General features: G+C 49.7%; 1 protein-coding gene across 1 annotated transcript in view; it reads left to right on the top strand.

The window, feature by feature from the left end:
- Window positions 1–24,129, top strand: part of CCT2 (chaperonin containing TCP1 subunit 2) — a 404,766-nt gene that overhangs the window by 241,835 nt on the left and 138,802 nt on the right. The window lies entirely within an intron of this gene.

Genomic DNA, 24,129 nt, shown 5'->3' with positions numbered 1-24,129 from the left:
TGTGTCCAGTCGATGGGCAGCTTCGAGGACAGGATCCCTCAACAAGACGTTCCGTCAGGCGATCCGGTGGTGGGGTACCCGCTCTAATCTGTCGGCGGGCACGGACTTTCAGACCCCAGTTCACCAGGTGACAGTGATGGACGCCTCCCTGGAAGGTTTGGGAGCGCACTCCGGAGATCTTCACGCGAGAGGCCTTTGGCTCCCGGAGGAGAAGTCACTCCACATCAACATCTTGGAGCTCTGCGCAGTGTTCTGGGCCCTCAGGTCCTTTCTTCCGTCCCTCAAGGGCAAGGTGGTGAGGATCTTCACCGACAACACCACCACGATGTTCTACATCCGGAAGCAGGGCGGAACCAGATCCCCGGCCCTATCCAAGGAAGCCCAGGGTCTGTGGCATTGGGCCGTCGCCCGAGGGATGTTTCTGGTGCCTCTTCATCTGGCAGGAATAAAAAACACAACCGCCGACGCTCTCAGCAGAGAGCTGCGCTCGTGCCACGAGTGGAAACTATGCCAGGATCAAGTGGATCGACTCTTCCGACGATGGGGCGAACCCCAAATCGATCTCTTCGCGACAGCGACAAATTCCAAGTGCCGGAGGTTCGCCAGCAGGTCCCCCAGCCGAGGAGCATGGGCGATGCTTGCTCGTTCCCCTGGTACGGCCTATTTCTTTGTGTTCCCTCCGCTGCCGTTGCTGCTCCAGCTCATCAACCAGCTCAAGAGGTCCCGGTGCAGGATGATCCTCGTCGCACCGGCGTGGCCAAGACAGATCTGGTTCCCGGACCTTCTGGACTTGTCAATGTCCACACCAGTCAAGCTGCCGACGGACGCAGACTTTCTCTCCATAGAAGGAGGTGCCATTCTTCACCACAACCCGGAGTCGCTGAACTTGCAGGGCTGGCTCCTGCAGCACTAGATTTTGGAGGGTACGAGATCCCGGCCGACTGCAGAGAGGTTCTTGCAAAGGCCAGGGCGTCCTCAACTCTCGTGCTACGGACATAAATGGAAGAGGTTCTGTGTCTGGTGCCGTGCACAGAAGATTAACCCTCTGCGGATTACGGCCCCCCAAGTATTGCCGTACCTACTGTCATTGGCCAAGGCTAGATTAGCTCACACTTCCATCAAGATACATCTGGCCGCCATCTCACGATACACCAGAACTACGGGACGGGCGTCCTTGTGATCTCATCGACTGGTGAAGGAATTTATGAAAGGATTGTTCTGATCATTCCCACCGGTGAAGGCCCCTGCGTGGGGGCTCAACGTGGTGCTGGCCAGGCTCATGGGGGGGCCCCCCATTTGAGCCTAGGCATTCGGCACCGTTGAAGTTTGTCGTGGAAGACAGCGTTTCTCGTGGCCACCACCTCCGTACAACGAGTGGGAGAGATCCAGGCCCTATCTTGCAAGCCGCCATACTTGATGTTTCAAGACACAAGGGTGGTGCTGAGGACGCACCCCTCCTTCATGCCCAGAGTGCCTTCGGACTTCCACCTCAACAAAACCTTGGTGTTGCCAGTTTTCTTCCCATCTCCTTCGTCGCCGGCTGAAAGGACTCTGCACTCGCTGGACGTAGCTAGAGCGCTGAAGTTCTACGTGGACCGCACAAAGAGTTTTCGGAAGACATCACAGCTGTTTGTGAACTTTGTGACTGTGAATCAAGGGAAGGCTCTCTCGAAGACTTCCATTTCCAGATGGCTCTCCGGCTGCATCAAGCACTGTCACCGGTTGGCAAACCGACCATTGCCCGGCCGTCGGAGCCTATTCGACCAGAGCGATCGCTGCTACCATAGCGTTCCTGTCTGGTGTGCCCCTGCTGGACATCTGTAGGGCAGCGACGTGGAGGTCAACGCACACCTTCACAAGATTCTACTGCGTCGATCGGGACTCCAGAGATGCTTAATGTTGAGTTGTTGTATTGCTTAATGTTGAGCCTTTTGCCACCTCCCGTGGTTGTGCATGTGTGTACTGCTATGTATTCTTATTCATGAGCAAGTGAATTCATGCCAGACCCCATGCTGGAGAAGGAACAAGTTACTTTCCTGTAACTGTTGTTCTCCAGCATGGGTCCGGCATGGATTCACATGCGAACCCTCCTGCCTACCCCTCTGCTGCTCTTCACTTGGTCATACTGCCATTTTACGTGCTACCAAATCTGAGGATGGCTGCCAGAGGCGGGGCTTAGGGAGAGGGCAGTCATTGGCTGGGGGCAGTATGACCCAGAGACCAGTGATTGGTTACTACTAAGAAAGACAGATCAGAAAAGAAACTGATACTGATTTATTTTTTGCTATACCGAGGATTCCCGGTCTGACAACTGGGAATATTCATGAGCATGTGAATCCATGCCAGACCCATGCTGGAGAACAACAGTTACAGGTAAGTAACTTGTTCCTTCTCCGCTTCCGCTGTCCTAGTTTCCAGTCCCCCCCCCACTCTTGTGTCAAGCGCTGTGATTGTGCCTTTCACTTCCTCCGTCCCTCTCTGAAACTCCTTAGTGCCGCGAGCAGCTCCTGGAGGTCCGATTTTGTGACCGCTGCCGACTGGTCTCCCTGGGGTTGTGGCCCGTGTGTTTTCAGCGCCTGTCTCCCCCCGTCTCTAGGCGCTCCCCTTTCCTGGGTCTGTCTGTGGCCGGAGTGGATAAGAGGGTTGTGATGTCAGTTTGCTTGCTGAACTTTCTAGCTATGGTGGGGTCAGGCTGGGAGTCTAGCAAGTGTTCAGCGCCCTGTTGGCCTTGAGGTGCAGTCCGAAGAGGAAGGGGGGGGGGGGGCTTGTCTCTGCCGGCTCCTGTGCCCGCCAGAAGGTTACTGGCACAGCTGATTCAGATGGGGTGCGGTGGAGCTCCAAGCCCGGGGGGGGGGGGGGGGGGCGCTTTCCGGCCAGTATTAACCGGACGTATTTGCGCTTCTGCTTTGGGGGAGAGGGGGAGATCATGCGACCCCCATCTGGCACTTGATGTGGTGGGGCTGCCTGTGGCTGATCGCCCGCCAGGCTGCCGTACTCTCCTCTGGATTGTGTGCCTTGGCACCCTCGGAGCGCCACCACTCTAGCGTTGGTTTGAGCCCCTGAACCACTCCGCCTCCGGCTGCACTTGCTCCCAGGGAGTGAATCCTGTGGAGTTGAAATCCCCGGATGGCCTTTACAGCTGTTGGCATCTGCTGCTCACACTGCTGGCCCAGGTGGAGGGATGCGCCAGCTTTACACGGAGATCCCAGTTCAGGCCCGGGAGTCTGCCTCTGCTCCCACTGGGCTCCAGCCCCTCTTGTCTGGGCTTTGCTGGGCAACTGCCTGTGACAGACTAATGCGGGGCGAGGCTCGGGCCACCGCCTCTGCTTTCCACAGCTGGGGGCGTTGGGCCAACAGGGATGCCGCACCCACCTCTGGACTGGACTCCTCTGTTGTGGTGCAGTGGCCCGATCCTCCGCTGGGGGGTAGGGAGCAGGCTCTGCTACCAAGCGGGCCGCTGTGATGGGCTGCGCCCCAACATCGCTCCGCTCTCAGGCTTGGGCTGCGTGCGGTTGCTGTCCCCAGCCGACCTCCCTCGGGATCAGGCAGCTCCGCCTCTTCCTCCTGGAGTCCTGTGATGCAGCCTTACAAGGCCCTACGAGGTAGCGCCGCTCCCGCCTAACCTCCACGCTCGGGCATGGACTCCACGAGGTGCCGACTCCGGAGGGCCTCCAGACGGCCTCTGCTGGCGGTTGTGCGTCCCGCAGATGGGTAGGACCGGATCAGCGTGCGGCCAGCCCACCGCGGCTCCCAGACTTTTCGCCCGCCGTCCCTCCCAGCAAGGGGGGGGTGGCATTTCACCGCAGCTAACACCTCCGGCTGCAGGATCTTCGCTCGGCCAGTTGGCCCCCGCCACCTCCGGGTTCACCAGCTCAGGTGCCCCACGCGCTTTCCAGGCGATGTGGCGACCTCTGTGTGGGTGTGCTCTGCTCCAAGACCCGACGGGGAGCCGCTATGGGGCACAGGGGGAGGGGGGGGGCACGGCGATGCCCTGTGTGAGGAGTGCTGCTGGTACGATGCAACTGGGTTAACGACCCATCAGGAGTCTGCCATCTTGTACTCCGCGGACTCCTCTGCTACTTCCCCTTTCGGGTCCGGCGTAGTGCTTAATCTGGCCGTTTCCCGGCTCCAGAGACTACCGGGGGCTGCCGTGGGAGTTCCGCTACCCGAATCTTGGCAAGCCTGTGTAGAAAACTGTCTCCCCGGGGCATTCTTAAAAGGTGCGCGTCATCAGCCGGGAGCTCTTGCAGAGCCATGCCGACTGCCATGACTCCAAGCCACGCCCCCCCAATCTTTAACTTTTTTTATGGTGTCATTTTTTTAGACTCTCCATTGTGTCTTTTTAAAGTTATCATCTTTAACAACTTATTGACAATAAGTGCCTGTTTGTGCTGGGGTGCGCTATGGGCTCCCCTTTACTTTATTTTGCTAACCTTGGGTGAACTACAGTTTGCAAGGGTAGAAAGGATCTTTGGGTCCTGTTTTACATTTTATTCTGTGAAGCCAGCACACCCCACCTTATATAGAGTGCTGGGGAGATAAAATGTATCCCCTTTCACACTAAAACTAACAATTCTATTACAGGGACCAGCTTACCTTCAATGGCTGGTGGCAGTGATGCCTTGTATTAATTTGGTGCACCTTTACTGCGGGCTGTGCAAACAGCTGCAGTAAAGGGACCTAAGGGTGTCCAGTTTACCAAAATGGCCCTGGTCGTCTTTTTTCACCATGTTGGTGTTGCTTGTCGTTTCTTGTTCCTTCCGCTGACATCCAGGGCAGGAAATTCCTTTGTGTGATTTTTATCTTTGGCGTGAGTCCCCTGGACTCTCCGCCCAGGCTCCAGTCTGTCTGTGTGGGCAGGAAGTGAGGGAGGAGTCCAAAACTCTCCAGCCCTTTGCCTTACGCCTTGCATGAATGGGGACAAATCCCAGTGGGGGGGGGGGGGGGGGGGGGCTGGCTGTCCTGATTGGACAACCAGACCGCCCCTTTTTGTAAAATGCAGGGAGAGAATGCAGAGGTTGTGCTGTAATTCCTGATAAATACTGCAAACCTGGAAGCTGAAGGCATGTCGACCACTGGAACTTAAACCGAAGAGGATGACTAAGGAAAAGCAGTGGAAACGATTTTCAGTGACCAGAGAGCATGCTGTGTCACCGGAGCCTTCTGTAGCCCTTCCTTTCAATCGACCTGGGCACTCCGAAAACGACAACCCTGACCCAGAGCCTGGTGAGACTCACTAGACTCAAGAAGACCTGCATTTTTAGCCACCCCATGCGTTGCTGGAATACCCTGGGGACCTCAAGCCATCGTGCGGTGCAGTCTTCCGAATCTTGCTGAAACCTCGTGGGCATCCTCGTGGATCTCCAGAGACGCAAATCGAGTCTGCAAAGTCCCCTCAACAGAGTGCTGGCCCTTTGTAACGACGAGAATTCAACTGCAATTTTGTCTTCTGTGCTCCTTGAAAAGGCACCAAATCCGTAGAACCGCATTCAGCCGCAAGGGGAAACCTTGCCTAGAGCCATCTTCATCGAACCCTGCTGCAAAGTCCCTTCTGAGGTCTTGCTTTCAGTCACCACAAAAAGGAATCCACTGACCTGGTATTTGGCTGCAGACCCTGAAGTTCTCCTGCTGCAAAATCTTCAATGCTGAGGTACTGTGTTGGCTTGGGTATGTACTTACCTTAAGCTGGTTGAGATTTCTGTATTGCTGTGGGTTGTTTTCTGTGATGGGGAGGCCTCATCCAGTGCACCCAGTCCCACTGCTAGAATCCTGCTAAGGTGTCTTCTGCGAAGCCCCTGGACCCTCTTCTAACTCTAAAGTAAAGTACTGGCTGTTTGCCCAGTTTTCCTAAGGAACTCTGACTTTTGCTACTAAAGAACCTATTCTGACACTACCTGTTGGTCACTAGTCCTAGTGACCCCCTTCTACCATGGAGAACACTCATGTTCCAAGAATAAGCGAACGACTTTGAAAGGATTGGGACTTTTGCCTAGAAAAGAAAATAAGTTTAAAAGTTACTTGTAAAGAGTTGGTTGTTAACTGTAATTCTAACAGTTACAAAAGTTCTTACTGATCTTGAATGTGTGATGCACTATTCTTATCCGTATGGTTAACATCTTTTCTTCCTTGGCAACTGTTTGGCCAGTCTAAAGAAAGTAGATGTGAAGGTATTTTACGCTCCTGTGATTAGGTTGTGCCTCTTTGCAAAACTAAAGTGTTGGTATCACCAGATTAGTCATTTGAGGATAATTGTATGAGTCCCCCCACTGGGTCTTGCTTCCCCTGACTTGCTGCTAGCCTGTCTTTAATGAGTCTGAATTAGGTTGTTGCCTACCTAGAATAACTTTGTCCTTCAGTAAAGTGTAACATTGGGTTTTACTTTCCCCTTCATTGTGAGGTTAAAGTATGTGGGTTTTAATTACCTTGAGCTGGCTTTGTGCCATCCCAAAAATAAGTTACAAGAGTTACTGCTTATCTCGATCTGTGGTCCGCTGATTTCGAAAGAACCTGTAATTGTATATTACATCATTAGATTTTATGCACCTATTAGAACTGTTATCACAAAAGTAGTTATAGGTTTTTACTGCACCTAGAATAAGTGTTCCACTATTAACCAAGTATATTGTCCATTTGACTAAGTGATTAGTACTGAAAATCATTATTCTACTGCCCTTGTATTACTGAAAGTAATTGTAAAAAGTAACCATTGTTTTTTACTCCCCAAGAATAGGCTTGGCCTATACTGAAAGTGTATGAAAAGGTTTTGATTTCCATAGACTGTTGGGTACGTCAAATAAGGTGTATACTTGGGTCTGTGTACTTTCAAGTATAGTGTTGTGTTTTTATACTGTGATTTCATATAATGTTTTAGTGCTCACTTACTCCTGGATTTATCTGGGCCTACCCTTAGTTAAATACTTTATTTTTCCAATTCAAAGTGTTTCAGTGTTTCTTTGGATCATTTGTATTACGATTTTACTTGTACTGATTCTACAGCCCTCTCTCCCTCCTAAGATGAGCCTGGCTGCTCTGTCTACGCTACCATGAACTCGGGTGGTACAGCCTTATACTAAGAGTGGAGTCTTGTACTGCCTCAGTTGACTGGTTTTACTAAACCCTTAGTTGGACTTAAGAAAAACTGTCCTAACAGTGACGGACGCCTAAGTCACGGGTTGGGGAGCCCATGCCAACGATCTGAAAGTCGGCGTTCGTTGGTATCCATCAGAGTCCAAACTACACATCAATCTTTTGGAGCTGAGGGCAATCAGACTAGCTCTGAAGGCCTTCCTGCCCTCTATCCGGGGAATGAATGTCCTGATAATGATGGAAGACAGTGGCCATGCACAAAATCAAGAGTGGAGGCGTAGGGTCCCTGCCACTGTGCAGAGAGGCAATACAGCGCTGGTACTGGACAATTCAAGAGGGAATCTCCCTATCAGCTGTTCACCTAGCCGGAGAGGCGAACACGGCGGTGGACGATCTGAGCAGGCAGAGCAGTCTCTCGAGAGGGAACTGGCTCAGGAAGTCCTTAAAGAGATCTTCGCCCTTTGGGGAACCCCTCAAGTGGATCTGTTAGCGACCAGTGTCAACCGGAAGTGTGAACTGTACTGCTCCAGGAAATTTCTTGTAAGAGGAGTGGACTGGGATTTACCACTCATGTACGCATTTCCTCTGTTACCCGTCATTCCTAGTGTAATGAGGAGGTTGAGAAGGTTTGGGAAACGCATCCTAATTGCTCCCATCTATCCTCCGAACCGTCTTACACAAAGAGGTCCCCCTTTCTCCCCGTGTGACAACCTGTCTGAGAACTTACTGCTCACTGCGAAAGTGCTTAGAACTTTTGCAACTTGCAGGCCTAATCAACTTGTGACCCAACATACGACTACTTCTGAGAACTTTGGCAAAGGCTTTTCCATTTAACTACCAGAACTGCTTTATCCTATACAAGACTTTGGCCTAACCTATTGCATTGAATCAACTCCTCTGGTGAACTCTGTCTAAGATTTGTGGTGGTCTTTATTTGATTTTTTATTAACCTATGCCTTTTTGCTCCTACTTCAAAGTACTCTGAATGCCGTTTTGTCTAGTTACTCATGTTACAGTCAAATGTTACCCGCCCCCCTCTGAATGGCTGGTGGCAGTGGTTTTACAATGAACTACTGTTAGGCAGAATGGCATGCAGTACCCTCTAGGACCACCACATACAATTAGGACAACAGGTGTAAGCAAACCAACCTTTGGTCTAAGTCTGCAACAGTTTTTGGTAGAGAGCTGAGCAGCCAGGCGTATCTCAAGAGGGAATGTGAGCAGTGCAAGGATGTTACTGAGGTCTTACAATCACAGTGATTCAGGTAGACACTTGCACTCAAGGTTTCTTGGTAAACCACTTATTCATTTATTCAATTTAGAAAACCTTCACTAGAAGGAGGCAACTTAATATTCTACACAAACACATTTCAATACCAAACCAATACGTTTCTGGGTAAATTGGGCTCCCCTGAAATAGGAGCGAAATGGCATTTCAGTTGCTTTGAATGGGAGTAAAAAAGGCCCAAGTTAATAGAATAGATCACAAATACCTTCTTAGGCAGTGCAAATAGCTTCAGTTCACTAGAGGACTCGATTCAGTTCAATAGGCCTAGGCCAAAGTCACTGGGCTCGTGTCTTGGATAGGAAAGAGCAGTTGTTGTAGTAAACGGTAAAGTCTTTGCCCATGTTCTCAGAAGTAGTTTGTACGAAAAAGAATCATATGTTGGGTGTCAAGCTGATTAGGCCTGCAAGTTGGAAAAGTTCCACAAACTTTCACTGCGAGAGTTAAGTTCTCTCAATCTGGTTGGCACAGTACCTTTAATATGAAGAAAAAGATGCAGCTGAAGACGTTGGTTCCTGCAGATCTCACTGTTCGTGAGCCTCAGTCGTGGGGACAAGAGGGAGGATGTCGGGGGACTCCTGCACTGCGCAGGGACTGGTACAGCTCAAAGCAGGCAAACTTCAATTCCGGTGGCTGTAAGCAAAGCACACAAACTAGTGTTGCTCTCCCTGGCTCTATGGTTTCCTGTAGCAACTCTGAGGAAATTCAACCAGCTCTGAGATGGGTGTCCGGGTGGCTTACTTGGGAGTTGATTGGTCCTACCAACTCAAACGGAGAAGTTGTCCTTGCAGGGCTTCTCTGTCGATGCAAACTTGGCGATTATGACCTGCAGCAGGGCTCCACCGGCAAACCAACAGTCCAGAAGTTGCAGTAGCCGTCCTCTTCAAGCTCTTCTTAGGTTCCTTCGTCCAGTGGTCGACTCTGCTGCAGCTTGTGACCCAACATATGATGATTCTTTTTACAAACTACTGCTGAGAACTTGTGCAGAGACTTTACCGTTTACTTACCAGAACCTCTTTATCCTATCCAAGACTTTAGCCCATTGACTTTGGTCTAGCCTATTGAATTGACTCATCTGGTGAACTCAAAGTATTTGCACTGTCTAAGAATAATGTGTTTTATTATATAATTGCCTCCTTCTAATGAATGTTTTATAGCTGACAGATACTTATTAATGTTTTTATCAAAGCAATCTTGAGTGTAAATCTATTTGAACACCTGTGATTGTAGACCTTTGTGTCATTATTACTGCTCACATTCCCCTCTTGAGATAATCCTGACTGCTCAGCCCGCTACCAAAGCTGTGTATTACAGACTTCTACCAAAGGTTGATTTGCTTACACCTGTAGTACTAGTTGTGTGTAGTGGTCCCAAATGGTACTGCATACAAACGTTGCCTAACAGAATCCATGAAAGATCCAATGGATTCACATGTGCCCCCCGGCCTTCCCCTTCAGGCAAACTTGCTGTTCGGGTTCCTCTTTTTTGGTGAGGTTAAAATCCGAAGGGAAGCCGCAGTGGGCAGGGCTATTTATACTAGACGTCCTATTGGTGCAACCTAAAGCACCCATAAAGACATTGATGGGACACTCTGTGTCGAAGTTTTCCATAGGAAAACTGCTATATTAAAGTTACCAGGGTTTCCCAGCCTGAAGACAGGAAATATTCACAGAATGTGAATCTATGAAAGATTCCAACGCTGGAGAAATGGAGTTACAGGTACGAAACTACTCCCTTACTTTGCACTGAAGGGTTCAAAGAGTACTTGACAGTTTATTAATTTTTTGTTGACCTTTTTTATTCCCCTATCTAACCTTTGCTAAGTATTGCTCTAAATGTACAAGTGACACATCAATGTCCATTGTCCTAGCGATTTGTCACCTGAGGGTGTAGGAAGTGTCAGTGTGCCATCCCCAATGGGTATCATTTGATTAGAGAAACTAAATGTGTTTTGAAGTATTTTTGTGTTACATGTTTTGCTCCCTTCTAAAGAAGTCTTATTTAACTGACAGTTAAATTAATAATTGTTTAATGAAGAAACCTTGAGTGTAAGTTTTCTGATGCTTGTGAATCTGCTTGGAATCGCATGAGAGTCTGACATCTAGTGGTAACCGCAGACTATTGCATCTTATTTTTCGAGGATTGAAAGGGGACGTTGACATGGGCGTGTTTGTAACACTATCCCTAACGTGACATGTAGTGTACCCAAATCCCTCTTGCGTCGAGGTCCCTCAGTTTTTTCCCCGCCCAGATAGCTGGTCACCTTATGCGTACGCAAAATTGTTAGAATTCCCGACCTCCAGTTGTTTATATATTAGTCCCCTCTTTGACGATAACGTCCTAACCACCGCCGAAGACTGCGAAAGAACAGACTTCGATGGCTGGTGCTCCAGTCGACGTGTGGCCGGGCCTTCTGACTGGCCTATACAGTAGGGAGAGTGGGGGCTGGGGGGTTTCTATTCTTTTCAAGAATGGCTTTCCTTCTCCCCTCTCTTTGCCCTTTTGGTTTTGCTGTCACTTTAATACACCTGAGCTATGGATAGGACACTTTAAATTTTGCCCTTCATGTAAAGGAAAATACCCCTAGAAAGACACGCACCGGCAGTGCAATAAGTGTCTCCCTCTCTATCACCACGAGGCGTCCTGTAGGGCTTGTCAGCTCCTGCGTCCTAAAACGATCAATGAGTGTCAAGTTTAACGGTGAGCGGCCTACGCCATGTTGCAGGCCGAGGGTAGCTCCGTCCCTGTCCCCGCCACCGTGTAAGCGACGGCCGTGGCTCCGATATGGATGCCATTGATCTCTCATCGGAGTGCTTCTGCTCCATGACGTCCGTCCCCGGCCCCACCGGGCACGACGATAGTCCTGCTATGGGGAATGTACACCCCGGCGACAGGGTCGCAACCGCTACTCATAGAAGAAAGCACACAACCCCTGGTTCCGCCTCGATGGATCCGTCGAAACGGTACAAGGCGCCAACGGGTAAGTCTAGTTACTCGACTGCACCTGCCGATTTGCGCGATTTACAGCCCTCCCTTCTAAGAGCGTGTCGCCGCATAAAGCTCTGGTTGTGTCAATCTACGACACAGCAATCTAAACAGCCTAAACCCCTCCCGGTGATGCCAAACATCAGCGAGAGTCTTTCAAAGATAGTTTTGGTTGCTAGTAAACACAGGGACAAGTCTAAAGACACGTCAGCACGCTTGGAAGGGTGGGATAATTATTCGGAGAGTCCCTAGGACTCTCGACAAATCTCTGCATTCTAGGCCAGGGGATCCCCAGAAGGAGCCCTTGCCCCTTCTGGCTCATCTTCTAGGACCAGGGAGAAATTTGAAGGGTCTATGAACAGGCTGGCTACATTTGTGTACTATTCTGAAAGATTCCCCTCTAAAAGGCCCAGTGAAGAAGACCCTTACCCTACAGTGCCCACATTCCAGAGAACCTCTTGTCCACTTCATGACAAGTTCTTTGACGTTACAGATCACGAGGAGATTCCTCTTGACCCTTATTTACAAGAGGATGATCCCTTTGAGGATCCCACTGATCACACCCCGGATTGGGGGCGGTGAGAAATGAACAGCTGGTGGATAACCCGCCATGGCTGTCACTTAACCATACCCTGGATTCTGATACCATATGCATGGACCCCACCCTCCCCACCTCTGGGTCGGGCATCTCCTATAGATGACCAGATAGCGTTTAACGCCATTCTGGAAAAAGTAGCTGTTTCCAGATAGGCACGCAAGAGGCGGTGCAAGATTGAGATTTTGTGGAGGGCATTTTAAAGAAGCCCCCTGCCAGCCAGGCTATCACTTTACTTCACCCCATCAAAAGGTGCATCGCCCCTTCCTTACTAACACCGCCCCAAACCAGGGCTGTAAACCCACGGATGGAGAAACTTTTATGCAACTCTCTTACTGACCCCCTCTGTATTTGGGGTCATGCCATTCTCTTGTGGTCACAAGGAAAAGGGCAGGGGTGCCCTTGGCCACAGGCGCGAGGCACTGCTGGACAAGGAATGTAAAAAATGGTATGTTCTTGGGAAGCGAACCACCATTGCGGCAGCTTATTCCACCCGGATAGCCAACAATACCACACTGTTGGCCAGCTATTCTGCTGTCCAATGGAACATGCTGCAAGAGTGCCTGCAGGAGGTCCCTGAAGCAGTGCGTTCTCTTCTGCTTACAATGGTCGGAGGGTAAACGAGTAAACCATAACATCCTTAAAAACACCTTAGATGCTGCTGAGACAGTAGGTAGAACCATCACCCAGAGTGCCCTTTTGAAACGTCATGCCTGGTTAAAGAACTCAGGGTTCAAACCGGAGACATAAGCGTCGCTCATCAACAAACCGCTGGAAGACACTAACCTGTTTGGCAAGGCTGTTGAGTCACTGGAAACTGCCAAGAAAGAACACAACACTTTGAAATCTTTGAATCTAATCACTTAAAGGCCCTTTCAACAGAGGGGGGGGGGAGATTCTCGACGCTTCTTAGTCCTATTCTCGTTGCCCACATAACCAATCTGGTTTGGCTAACAAATGGTCCTCAGGACGGGGGTCTGCTGCCTATAATCCATATCCACTCTGAGAAAACTAAAAACAATGGTGCACTGTGTTACTGAGGTGCATTTGAGAAACTACAGCAAAATTGCTATGCTATGGAACAAACCAACCATGAAAAAAGACACCAAGTAATAGGATCAATTCGAAACATAATACACTTTATTCATGCCTTGCATTGCATGATAAAACCACTCCAAATTACTACATATGCAAGCAAATCTGCAACCTCTAAACATGGGTGCCGAACTACTGCAACTTCTCCAGCCCCTCCAGCATCTCTAGCAATGCTCTCCCTAGCATTATTAGCAAATGGCAAAACCCCTTGATAGCATTTCTCTGTCCCCACACAGCCAGCTCTCTGTGCTCTGAATGAGACAGCTCTCTAGTATTAGTTCTCAACACACTCCTACTCCCCTCATCTGCATCTCCCGACAGCCCTGCATCTACTCAGTCAGATGTCCTTGACAGTTTCCTGCTCTCTTGACAGACAGCAGACAGATTCTATTCAACAGGGACCCCCACAGTTCTACATTGCAATGATGCACTCACTGCTCAGTAAGCATTTTCATAGGAGACCGCATGTCTGCCTATGTTCACTTCTACACTTCGTGCGTGCAGAAATTTGTTATGGCGGGGACTGTACCAGTCACAGTGACATGTCTCTAAGAACAAGCTATCACTAACATTCTCGCTTTGAGACATTGCCTTGCAGTCTCGTTTGCAGAACCAAAACATTAGTTCCCCTATTCAGCGAAGCACATATTCCCTCTCGCTTCCAGCTCTGCCAGCCAAGGCCATCTTGCACAGCTACTGGCAAAGACGATTGTTTTCATTCCATACTGCAACAGCAATCCTCCACGCACAGCAAAGCCGATTCAGAATGGCAGGGGGATAACAGCTTTCTCTAGTGCCTAAAAGCACTTGTCATTTGTATACTAAAATGACAAGTGTATAATTGCATATAAATGCATGGCTATCCACAAACATGGAATCATAATGGCTTAAGCAAACCCATCATGTTAATATGGCCTATTTCTAGTGGAAGACAAAATGAATGCATGAATGCATAAATGCATGGCTTATTCTCATTTAATGTATTACTCTCATGATAACTCATAATAGACAAAATTCGGTTTTCACCCAGAGGACAATACCATGGAAAGGGTTGCAATGCCATCCTCAGAGGCTCCCTGGCCTCCAGTCAGAATTGACTCTCAAATCCAGGTCCACTCCATGTCTCCCAGGTTGGGGAGGTATAACATAATTCCTACATGGATGGGAGGAGATTACCACAGACCAGTGGGTGCTCAAGACAGTCACCCACGGTTATTGGATAGAGTTCAGCTGGCCACCTCGATTCAGACCTCCGAGGTCTAACACCAGAACACCTGAAGATCCTGCTGCAAGAGGTCGAGATCCTGCAGGAAAAATGCACAATCGAAGTCGTCCCCGTTCTACAGGTAAACAAGGGTATTTATTCAGTGTACTTCCTTGTACCCCAAAAGGATCTCGACATGCGCGGCCTTGTGCTAGACTTGAGCCCAGCTAACAAATTTGTCTAACTCCAAATGTTTTGTATGGTAACCCTGCAAGAATTAATTCCTCTACTAACGCAGGGGATTACATGGCAACATTGGACATTGAAGATGCATACTTTCATATTTTAATGTTGCCGGCACACAGGAAATGCCTAAAGTTCATGATAGAAGACAAACGCGATCAGTTCTAGGTCCTTCCTTTCGGCATTGCCTCAACCCCCAACAGTATTTACAAAGGTGCTCGCAGTTGAAGCAGCTCACCTGCGCAGGCAATCCATACCAGTGTATCCTTACCTCGACAACTGGCTCATAACAGGGGACTCCTACGGTACATGCCTTTCAATCACCCAATGGACGATAGACCTCTTATTCAGTCTAGGATTCTCCATAAACTAGAAGAAATCCAGCCTCGACCCCAGTCAAGTCAAGCAGTCTCTGGGGGCTCTAATTCGGACAGAAGACAGTCTCCTCTTCCCCCTCCAACGAGAGGGTTCAAAACCTGCTGTTTCAGATCCCTCAGTATGTAGCCAGTCGAGAGGTGACGGTACGGAATACCATGCGACTGTAAGGAATGATGGCGTCCTGCATTTACTTGGTTCCTCACGCACTCTTGTGCATGTGCCCCATGCAAGAATGGCTCAACAGCCAGTGGTGTCATGCCAGCGTACAATGGGACGATCTAGTATTTGTCTTGGTGGCCCTCGTGCTCTCTGCAATGGTGGTCAAAGGAAAACCTCTTGAAGGGGAAAACCTTCACCACCCCCGCAGTAGAAGCTACTCTCACGGTGGACATATCTCTCACGGGGTGGGGGGGCCTCACCTCCTTCAACAGACGGTGCACAGCGTTGGTCCCCAGCAATAGCATCCGACCACATAAACCTGTTGGAGCGGTTAGCTGTGTTCAAAGTACTGAAGGCCTTTCAGTCAGTTGCAGGGAAAGACAGTACTGATCCTCACGGACAGCACCACGCCCATATAATACCTAGATAAGCAAGGGGACATTCACTCTCCATGGTTGTCCAAACTGTCTCAGAACATTTGGAAATGGGCTCTCAAACACAAGATGTTTCTATTGTCTCGGCACGTTCGAGGGAACTCTCTCTCTTCTGGCAGAGGTACTCGGCAGAGACTTCCTGTTAGCTAGAGACCACCAGCAAGTTTGCTGGATTTTGAGGACTTTATTTTTTACCTGGAAAGAGTGAGCCTTTTTTCCCACTCATGTATTTTGATGTGTGTTTTACACGTGTGTTCTCTTGATTATGGAGTTTTAGATAAATCCATAGGCATCATCCTTTCATGTCTGTTACACAGCACCCTCAGTGCAGTGACACAGGGAAGCTTTTCAGGCTGTCCCAAGGTTTAAATATGTTCTCTGGGATAAACGGTTTCCCAGAGGGTTCCATGTGTTCCGCCACAAATCTTGCGATGCAAAAATATCTGCATATTTTTGCGGCGAAATTCACACATGGACCCTGTGGTGGAGAACCCCGCAACCCCCGCTCCCATATAATATCCCCCCAAAAATGTTCTATGGCGAACCAAACGGCCATATCTACAGCAATATTTTTGTTGGGGATATTATGTAGTGATAGCTCCCAGAGAATGTAAAGTTGAATTGACTTTACTAGTCTTTTTAAATTCCTAGACCCAGCACACACTATCTTCCTACAGAGTGCTGGATGGGTTGCCTAGTATCACCTGTGTCTAAACTCATGTAGCAGTCAAATGCTACCTTTTCCTATTGAAATGGCTGGTGGCAGTGGTTTTACAACAAACTACCATGATTTTTCCCGACCGCGAACACCAGTAGCTAAAAATTGCAGGAGCCATATTTTTCAAGATGGCACTTAAAGCCCCTTTAACGGGTCGCAGTCTTCTTTCGCCATTTCTTTTTGGAAAGGTCCTTCTAGAGTTTGTCTCTGCGTGCTAAACCAGATTTGGTCCCTTTTGTTTCTATGCCTTTGGCGGGCTTCAGGACTGAAGACAGCTTCTGGCGCATGAGTGGCACATGAGTGTTTGTGAAGGGAGGTGCCCGAAACTCCCTGTGCTTAGTCTCCTAGGAGACCCAAATGCACTCTGGCGTGATTGGCTGGCTGTCTGAGTGGCAGCTAGGCTGGAATGAATGGGAGAAAACTGTTTAAAGGCGTGTTGCTTGGATTGAAGGGCAGTCTCGACCACTGGAATGAAAGAACCGAAGTCGAGCTGGTAGAGGACGGCTGCTGCAACTACTGGACCGTTGGTTTGCCCTGTGGAGCCCTGCTGCAGGTCCAAATCGCCAAGTTCATCTCGACAGAGAAGCCCCTTCAAGGACGACTTCTTCCTTTTGAGTTGGTGGGACCAATCAACTCTTAAGCCACCTGGATACCATTCTCGGAGCTGATTAGGATTAACCAGGGGGAAGGACCAGCTTGTGTGATTGAAGAAACAGCAACCAGAATCGAAGAATTGCCAATTTGCCAGCTTTGTGACCAACCACTGTGCAGTGCAGGAGTCCCCTGACATCCTCCCTCTTGTCTCCACGACTGAGGCTCAGGAACAGCGAGATCTGCAGGAACTGCCAGGAACAGAAGTCTTCAGCTGCATCTTTTTCTTCAATATAAGGTACTGTGAAAACCCGACAGAACTTACTGCTCACTGTGGAAGTGGGTAGAACTTTCGCAACTTGTGACCCGACATACAAACTTTCTTCCGTGAACTACTTCTAAGAACCGTGGCAAAGACTTTTCCGTTTTAAATACCAGAACCATTTTTACCTATACAAGACATCAGTCCATTTACTTTGACCAATCTATTGCATTGAATCAACTCCTCTGGTGAACTCAAACTATTTGCGCGGTTTTAGAGTATCTGTAATATTTGTTTTTATTAAATTATGCCTTTTTGCTCCTACTTCAATGCTATTTTGTTCCTATTTCAAGGGAGCTCAACTGTTTAGTATTGTAGTATAACTTTTGTGCGATATTAGTTGCCTCATTTACTGAATGCTTTATAAATGATTGTGTAATAAATTAAGAACAGTTTTTACCAAGAAACCTTGAGTCTTAGTGTCTATCTGAATACTTGTCATTGTAGACCTTTGTGCAACAACCTTACAAGCTCACATTCCCTCTTGAGATACACCTGGCTGCTCAGCTTGCTACTAAAAAATGTGTGGTACAGATTTATACCTAAGGTTGGTTTTGCTTATACCTGTAGTCAGTTGTTTGTAGTGGTCCCAGAGGATACTGCATGCCAACTCTGCCTAACCCTTTCCATTGCCCTTAGATTATGAATGGCGACTACACGAAGACATCTCCGTTTTCGCAGAATGGGGCTTCCCAGAGAGACTTGTTTGCAACTCTGTAGAACTCACAATTCCCATATTATGCCTCCAGGTACCCTCAGGACCGATCCAAGGGGAACGGGCTCTGGATAACATGTTCAGGGAAATTTGTTTACGCTTCACCCCCGTAAGTCCAGGAAGTCTCGCTCCCGGAGTGGTTCCCGCCATTCCTCTGCCTCTTCGAGGCACTCGCGGAAGCGCCGGTACTGGTCGCCTTTCCCAGTCCTCCTCCGAGGACTCCGCCAGACGGCAGGTAGCTTGTCCTACCAAGCATTCCTCTCTTGCGGAATGGGACACATTTCGTAAGTCAATGATGGCGATTTTCGAGTCGCAAGGCTCCGTTTCGACGGCACGGACGGGAGATGCCATCAAGGAACGTGCTGGGGCCACCGTTCGCATGCCTTTGTGCTCAGGTGCTCGGCGTGATCACCGGGAACCTTCGAGGTCCTGGTCAGACAAGGTGGATCGCTCTAGCCATGCCCGCTCCAGGTCCCGGTCCTCGACGCTCTCGAGACCGGTGGTGCCTGTGACGTCTTCTAAGAAGACGTTGACGCAATCAGCGCCATATCAGTCGAGGGTCTCTCTCTCTCGAGGCTCTGAGGAAGTCATCGGCACCGAGGCAGTCTAAGGACACGCTCGGAGCACCGCCCTCGAGGCCTGTGTCGAAGCCATCGGCGCTATGCTCAACGCCTTTTGTCGAGGCTTTACCAGAGGTACCCTGTGCATTGGTGGATGCTTCGAGGAAGGCCCTGAAGAAGTCAGTAAGGCCTTTCTTTAAACCCTTTTCTGTGCCCTCATCCAGGGATTTGTTCCAGCCTCTAGATTACATCTCTGAGGTGGATGAATGGTGTGATGAAGGTTTGGTTCCTGATGAGGTTCCTGACAAACTCTTGTCTGGTCATAGCCAGTTCGAAGACCTGCGTCAGTCTTTGCACGGCGCCAGTGGTCTGGACACCTTTCCGGAGGCTGAGTTCGGTAGGCCTGAGCCTGGCACGCATGCCGAGTATTCATACCAGCGCCTCATCTCGAGGGTGACGGAGTACTTGGGGTGGTCTGCGCCACCAGTGGATTTTCTGCAGGATGACCTGACAAATATCATTGACCAAGGTCCACCCACTGACCCGGTGCTGCCATTTCATATGGCTTTACAGAGAAGGGTGGCAGCGGCTCGGACTGCTCTGGAGAGTCTCCCGGCAGTGAGCAAGTCTTTGTCGGAAAAATACCGTCCAGCCAGTAGCGACCCCTGTTACTTGACTACGCACCCCACTCCGGAGAGTTTGGTGGTGCAGGCGGCTACGGCCCCAACAAAGCGGGCGTCGTACCTTACCATCCCTCCTGATGGGGATGACAAACGTTTTGACGGCTTGGCGAAGTGTTTTCTTCAGGGGTTATGGCTTTACTGGCAGCCAACTCTGCGTGTGCCTTAGCACATTTCACTCGCACTCTGTGGAATTTTCTTTGACGGCTGAACATATTCCCGAAGGGGAGGAACAGGATGGTTTTCTTGCCCTCGTTCAGGATGGCAAGGATGCCATGTGTGATTCCGTTCAGTCGGGGCTGGACATGGAACTGTGTCAGCTGGTCCATGGCGGTGAGCACCGTGATGCGCAGATTTGCGTGGTTGCGGAAGCCGGGGTTTGCTCCTGACGTACACGCCTGGCTCCTCAACATGCCCTTTAATGGTGTACATCTTTTTGGCAGCAAGGCGGACGAGAGCCTGGAGAGGTTGCAGACCTCCAAAGCTGCAGCGAAGTCGTTGAGCGCTGCAGTTCGCCAACCTCTGCCTTTTCGTCCTAGGGGACAGCAATGAAGGGGGAGGTTCCTTTCGATACTACGCTTCCTTTGGTAGATCGAGGGGAGCTGCAAGTCAAAGGGGCCACCGTAGGAGTACCAGAGGTGGAAAACAAGGTACTCGAGGTGCCAAGGCCGCTCAGGCAGTTGCCTCTTTGCCCTCAGGCACTGCCGCAGCCGCTTCAGCTCAGTCATGAGGCCATGTCCCATGGTTCGCCGGTTGGGGGAAGGCTGGCACAGCATCTTGTAGAGTGGCGTGCCATTACTTCAGATTTGTGGGTTCTGGAGATCACAGCCCACGGCTACTGTCTTCCTTTCCGGCAGAGGCCTCCCGACAATCCACCAGGGAATCTCTCTTTGAAGAGTCCAGATCCGCCCCTTGCGCAGGAAATCAAATCCCTGCTGGAGAAAGGTGCCACAGAACTGGTGCCTGTAGCGGAGAGGAACAAGGGATGGTATTCCCCATATTTTTTTGATGCCGAAGAGACTGGGGATTGAAACCCATCATGGACTTGCGTGGTTTGAACAAGCTCCTCAGGAAGGACAAGTTCAAGATGGTTACTCTTTCTCAAGTCCGCCAGGCCCTTCAACTTCAGTACTGGTTGGTGTCTCTCAACCTCAAGGATGCTTACTTTCATGTGCCGATTCATCCCAAGCACAAGAAGTAACTGAGGTTCGCGGTTGGCGACTCGCATTTTCAGTTTCGGGTCCTGCAGTTAGGATTGACCTCCACCCTGAGGGTCTTCACCAAGCTCGTGGTGGTGGCAGGGTATCTCAGGAAAGGGGATTCAAGTCTACCCCTACCTGGACGATTGGTTGATCAGGGCGCGCTCTCCCGAGCAAGCCGATCAGCTGTCCGTCACCTGCCACTTCCTTCACAAGCTGGGCTTCTCCCTCAACTTGAAGTCTCATTTGACACCTACGGCTCCAGTATATCGGAGCAGTGCTCGACACATCCCTGGGGCAGTGTTCGCCTCCCCAGGTGAGGGCTCACCACATTCTGCAGATGGACAAATTTCAACGTGCCCAGTGTCTGCCGGCGCTAGAGTTCATGAGGTTGCTCGGCCTCATGGCATCCTGCATTCTTCTGGTGCCAGAGTCCAGGCTGCAGATGAGATCTTTGCAGTGGGCTCTCAAGATGCAGTGGTCGCACGCCTCTAGCAGGATGTAGGATCCCGTTCAGGTGCCGCCCTTGGTCGGCCAGGATCTTCTGTGGTGGGCCGTCTAAGGCAGGCAATCTGATGAAGGGGGCTCCATTTTGGCTACCCTGGCCGGAGGTGATGATCGTGACGGACGCATCCCTCACGGGATGGGGAGCTCATGCCAACGAGTTGACAGTCCGCAGGCGTTGGTCTCCGGAGTCCAGACTCCATATTAATCTGTTGGAGCTGAGGGCCGTCAGGCTAGCCCTGAAGGCTTTTCTGCCAGCTTTGTGGGGGAAGAATGTCCTGATTCTGACAGACAACACATTGGCCATGCACTACCTCAACAAAAAGGGTGGGGCAGGGTCTCTACCTCTGTGCAGATAGGCAATGCAGCTCTGGTTCTAGGCCATCCAGCAGGAAATTTCGATCTCAGCAGTTCATCTGGCGGGAGACAAACGTTGCGGCGGATACTCTGAGCAGGCAGAGCACGGTCTCACGAGTGGGAGCTGGCTCAGGAGATTCTCCTGGAGATCTTTGCCCTTTGGGGGACCCCTCAAGTGGGTCTCTTCGCCACCAGTTTCAACCGGAAGTGCGAAAGTTTCTGCTTGCGGGAATTTCCTCCAAAAGGAGCCTTGGGGGACGCGTTCATAGTGGAGTGGTCCTTCCCACTGCTGTATGCGTTTCCTCCAGTCACCGTCATTCCGCAAGTGCTGCGAGGTTAGAGGTTTGTTTCCCGAACGATCCTCATTGCTCCAGCATGGGCCCGGAGAACGTGGTACCCAGACGTTCTCAACATTTCCATCTGCCATCCACTCCGTCTTCCCTACTGAGACGATCTGCTCTCACGGGAGGAGGGTCAGGTTCTCCATCCAGAGGTCAAGTCCCTCAACCTTAATGCTTGGCTTCTGAAAGGTTGAGGTATAAGGATAGGCCCACAACAAAGTCCCTGTACCGTTGCTGTTAAGTTCTGCGACTGGTGCAGGGTTAAGAATGTGGATACTTTTCTCATGTGCCATTCCTGTGGTTCTGTCTTTTTTTGCTTTTGTTAGCCCATAAGGGCCTGCAAGTGGGTACCATTAAAGGTTCCCTGGCGGCGCTGTCCATATTTAAGCGCTCGTCTGAGGAGTGTGCTTATTTTAAGATTCCTTTAATTTCTCAGTTTCTGAAAGGGCTCACTGTGTTCCCACCGTCACCTTTCCAGGTGCCCGGTTTGGATTTGAACCTGGTTCTAAAATTCCTAATGGAAGCTCCGTTTGAGCCTTTACATTCTTGTCCTTTGAGGCTGTTTACCGTTTAAAATTGTATTTTTAGTTGCGTTACTTCCGTTCGCAGAGTGAGTGAGTTGCAGGCACTAACCGCCAAGCCACCCTTCACGGTGTTCCATAAGGACAGGGTTGCCCTTGGGGTTCGTCCTTTTCTTCCGAAGGTTGTCCGAATTTCATTTAAGCCAGAAGGTCATTCTTCCGGCGGTCTATCCTCCTCCGCATCCTGGTAAGGAAGAGGAGGGGCTCCATAGGTTGGATCCTAGGAGAGCTTTAAGTTTCTAAATCTCACTCATGTCCCGGGTCAGAGTGGACGATCAGCTCTTTGTAGCATATTCTGGAAGGTGTTTGGGTCAAGCTGTTACTAAGCAGACCTTGTCCAGATGGATTATCTTGACCATCTGGGAATGCTACCGTCTGGCGGGTAAGGACCCTTCGGTAGGCTTGAGGGCCCATTCTACTAGGGGTGTGGCTGTCTCCACTGCTCTGCAGAGGGGTGGTCCCATTTTTAACATTTGTGAAGCAGCCACATGGGCCTCTGTCCATACTTTTGTAAAACACTATTCCCTGGACTCTATCCTTGGGAAAGACTTAGCAGAATAGAGGACTGCCTTACTAAAAAGGCTATTTGATTGGGCATACTAAATTTCTAAATTCTTTTCCCACCGCCATACGTTGGTACTGCTTTGGGAGTCTGTCATAGATGTGGAATACGTCGGAAGAACCAATCCCTTCGAAGAACAAGTTACTTTCTTACCTGGTAACGTTCTTTCAATGGGATGTTCCAACGACGTATTCCACAACGCTCCCTCCCTGCCCCTTTACATAATTTCTTATGCGATTGCTGCTTTCGTTTCCGCAAGGCTTTCTGTAGTCATTCTGGCAGAAGATTGGTGCCACACGTTCTGGGGGAAAAACTACAACTGAGGCATGTGCATCGTGCGTCCTACTTATAACATCTGGTGACGTCGGCTCGACAGGCCCTCGAGGACAGCGTATCGACTATGCCGAAAATGTTCCGAAGCAGCACAGCTGTGGTGATTACCTGTCATAGATGTGGAGTACGTCATCGGAACATCCCATCAAAAGGTTACCAGGTAAGAAAGAACTTGTTCTTCTGTTCTAGACCCTTTTGTCACAATTCAGAGAAGGTGGTTCTGCGCCCACATTTATCTCTAAGTTCCATGTGAACCAGTCAGAACAACCAACATTCTTCCAGAACCCCACTAACGTGGCAGAAAGAAGCCTACATACACTGGATGTACGCAGGGCAGTCATACTATCTGGAAAGAACTAAACCACTAAGGAAGACGAACCAGTTTTTCGTTTCAGTGGCAGCTGGTAGAGAAGGGGATCCTGTCTCTAAATCTGCCATCTCAAGGTGGAATGTCAATTGCATCTGTTTGCTACACTCTTTCCAAGAGATCTGCCATTCAAGCCTAGAGCGCACTCTACTCGAGGCACTGGGGCTTCCATAGCATTCATTGCAAATGTTCCTCTCGTCCATTTGCAATGGGGCGACCAGGAGTTCTGTACACACCTTTACAAAACACTACTGCCTAGACACACACTCTAGGTCTGATTCTCAGGTGCGACAAGCAGTACTAAGACATCTTTTCACTACTGTTCCTACTCACATCTCACCACCAATTCCAGGTACTGCTCTCTAGTCTATGCACAGCATGTGATTCTAAGCAGATTCACAAGCATCAGAATACATGCATTACTTACCGTAATAGCATTTCGGATGATTGTATCTGCTTTGATTCACTTGCGCCCACCCTTCCTCCCCGCTCGGATGGAAGGAACATGAGCATCTTACTACTTCTCATCTGTACTCAATCATGATAGTCATAAGGCTCCCTCACGGCAGAAAAAATACAATCGAGGGACCAAGACGCGTGAGGGATTTTGGGTACACTACATGTCACGGATAGTGTTACAGGCATGCCCATGTCGAAGTCTCCTTTCGAACCTCGAAAGACAAGATTCAATACTCTGCGGTTACCACTAGACGTCGGACTATATGCGCAGCATGTGAATCTAAGCATATACAAGCATCAGAAATGCTATTATGGTAAGTAATGCATGTCACTGTGAATCTGTGTTAAAAAAAAAAACACACACACACAAACCTGC

The sequence above is a fragment of the Ambystoma mexicanum genome, chromosome 12 (assembly GCF_040938575.1).
Source record: "Ambystoma mexicanum isolate Mex_15411 chromosome 12, UKY_AmexF1_1, whole genome shotgun sequence".
In the NCBI taxonomy this organism is placed as follows: domain Eukaryota; kingdom Metazoa; phylum Chordata; class Amphibia; order Caudata; family Ambystomatidae; genus Ambystoma; species Ambystoma mexicanum.
The sequence above is the reverse complement of the archived record's forward strand: the minus strand, read 5'-3'. Positions and strand labels throughout refer to the sequence as shown.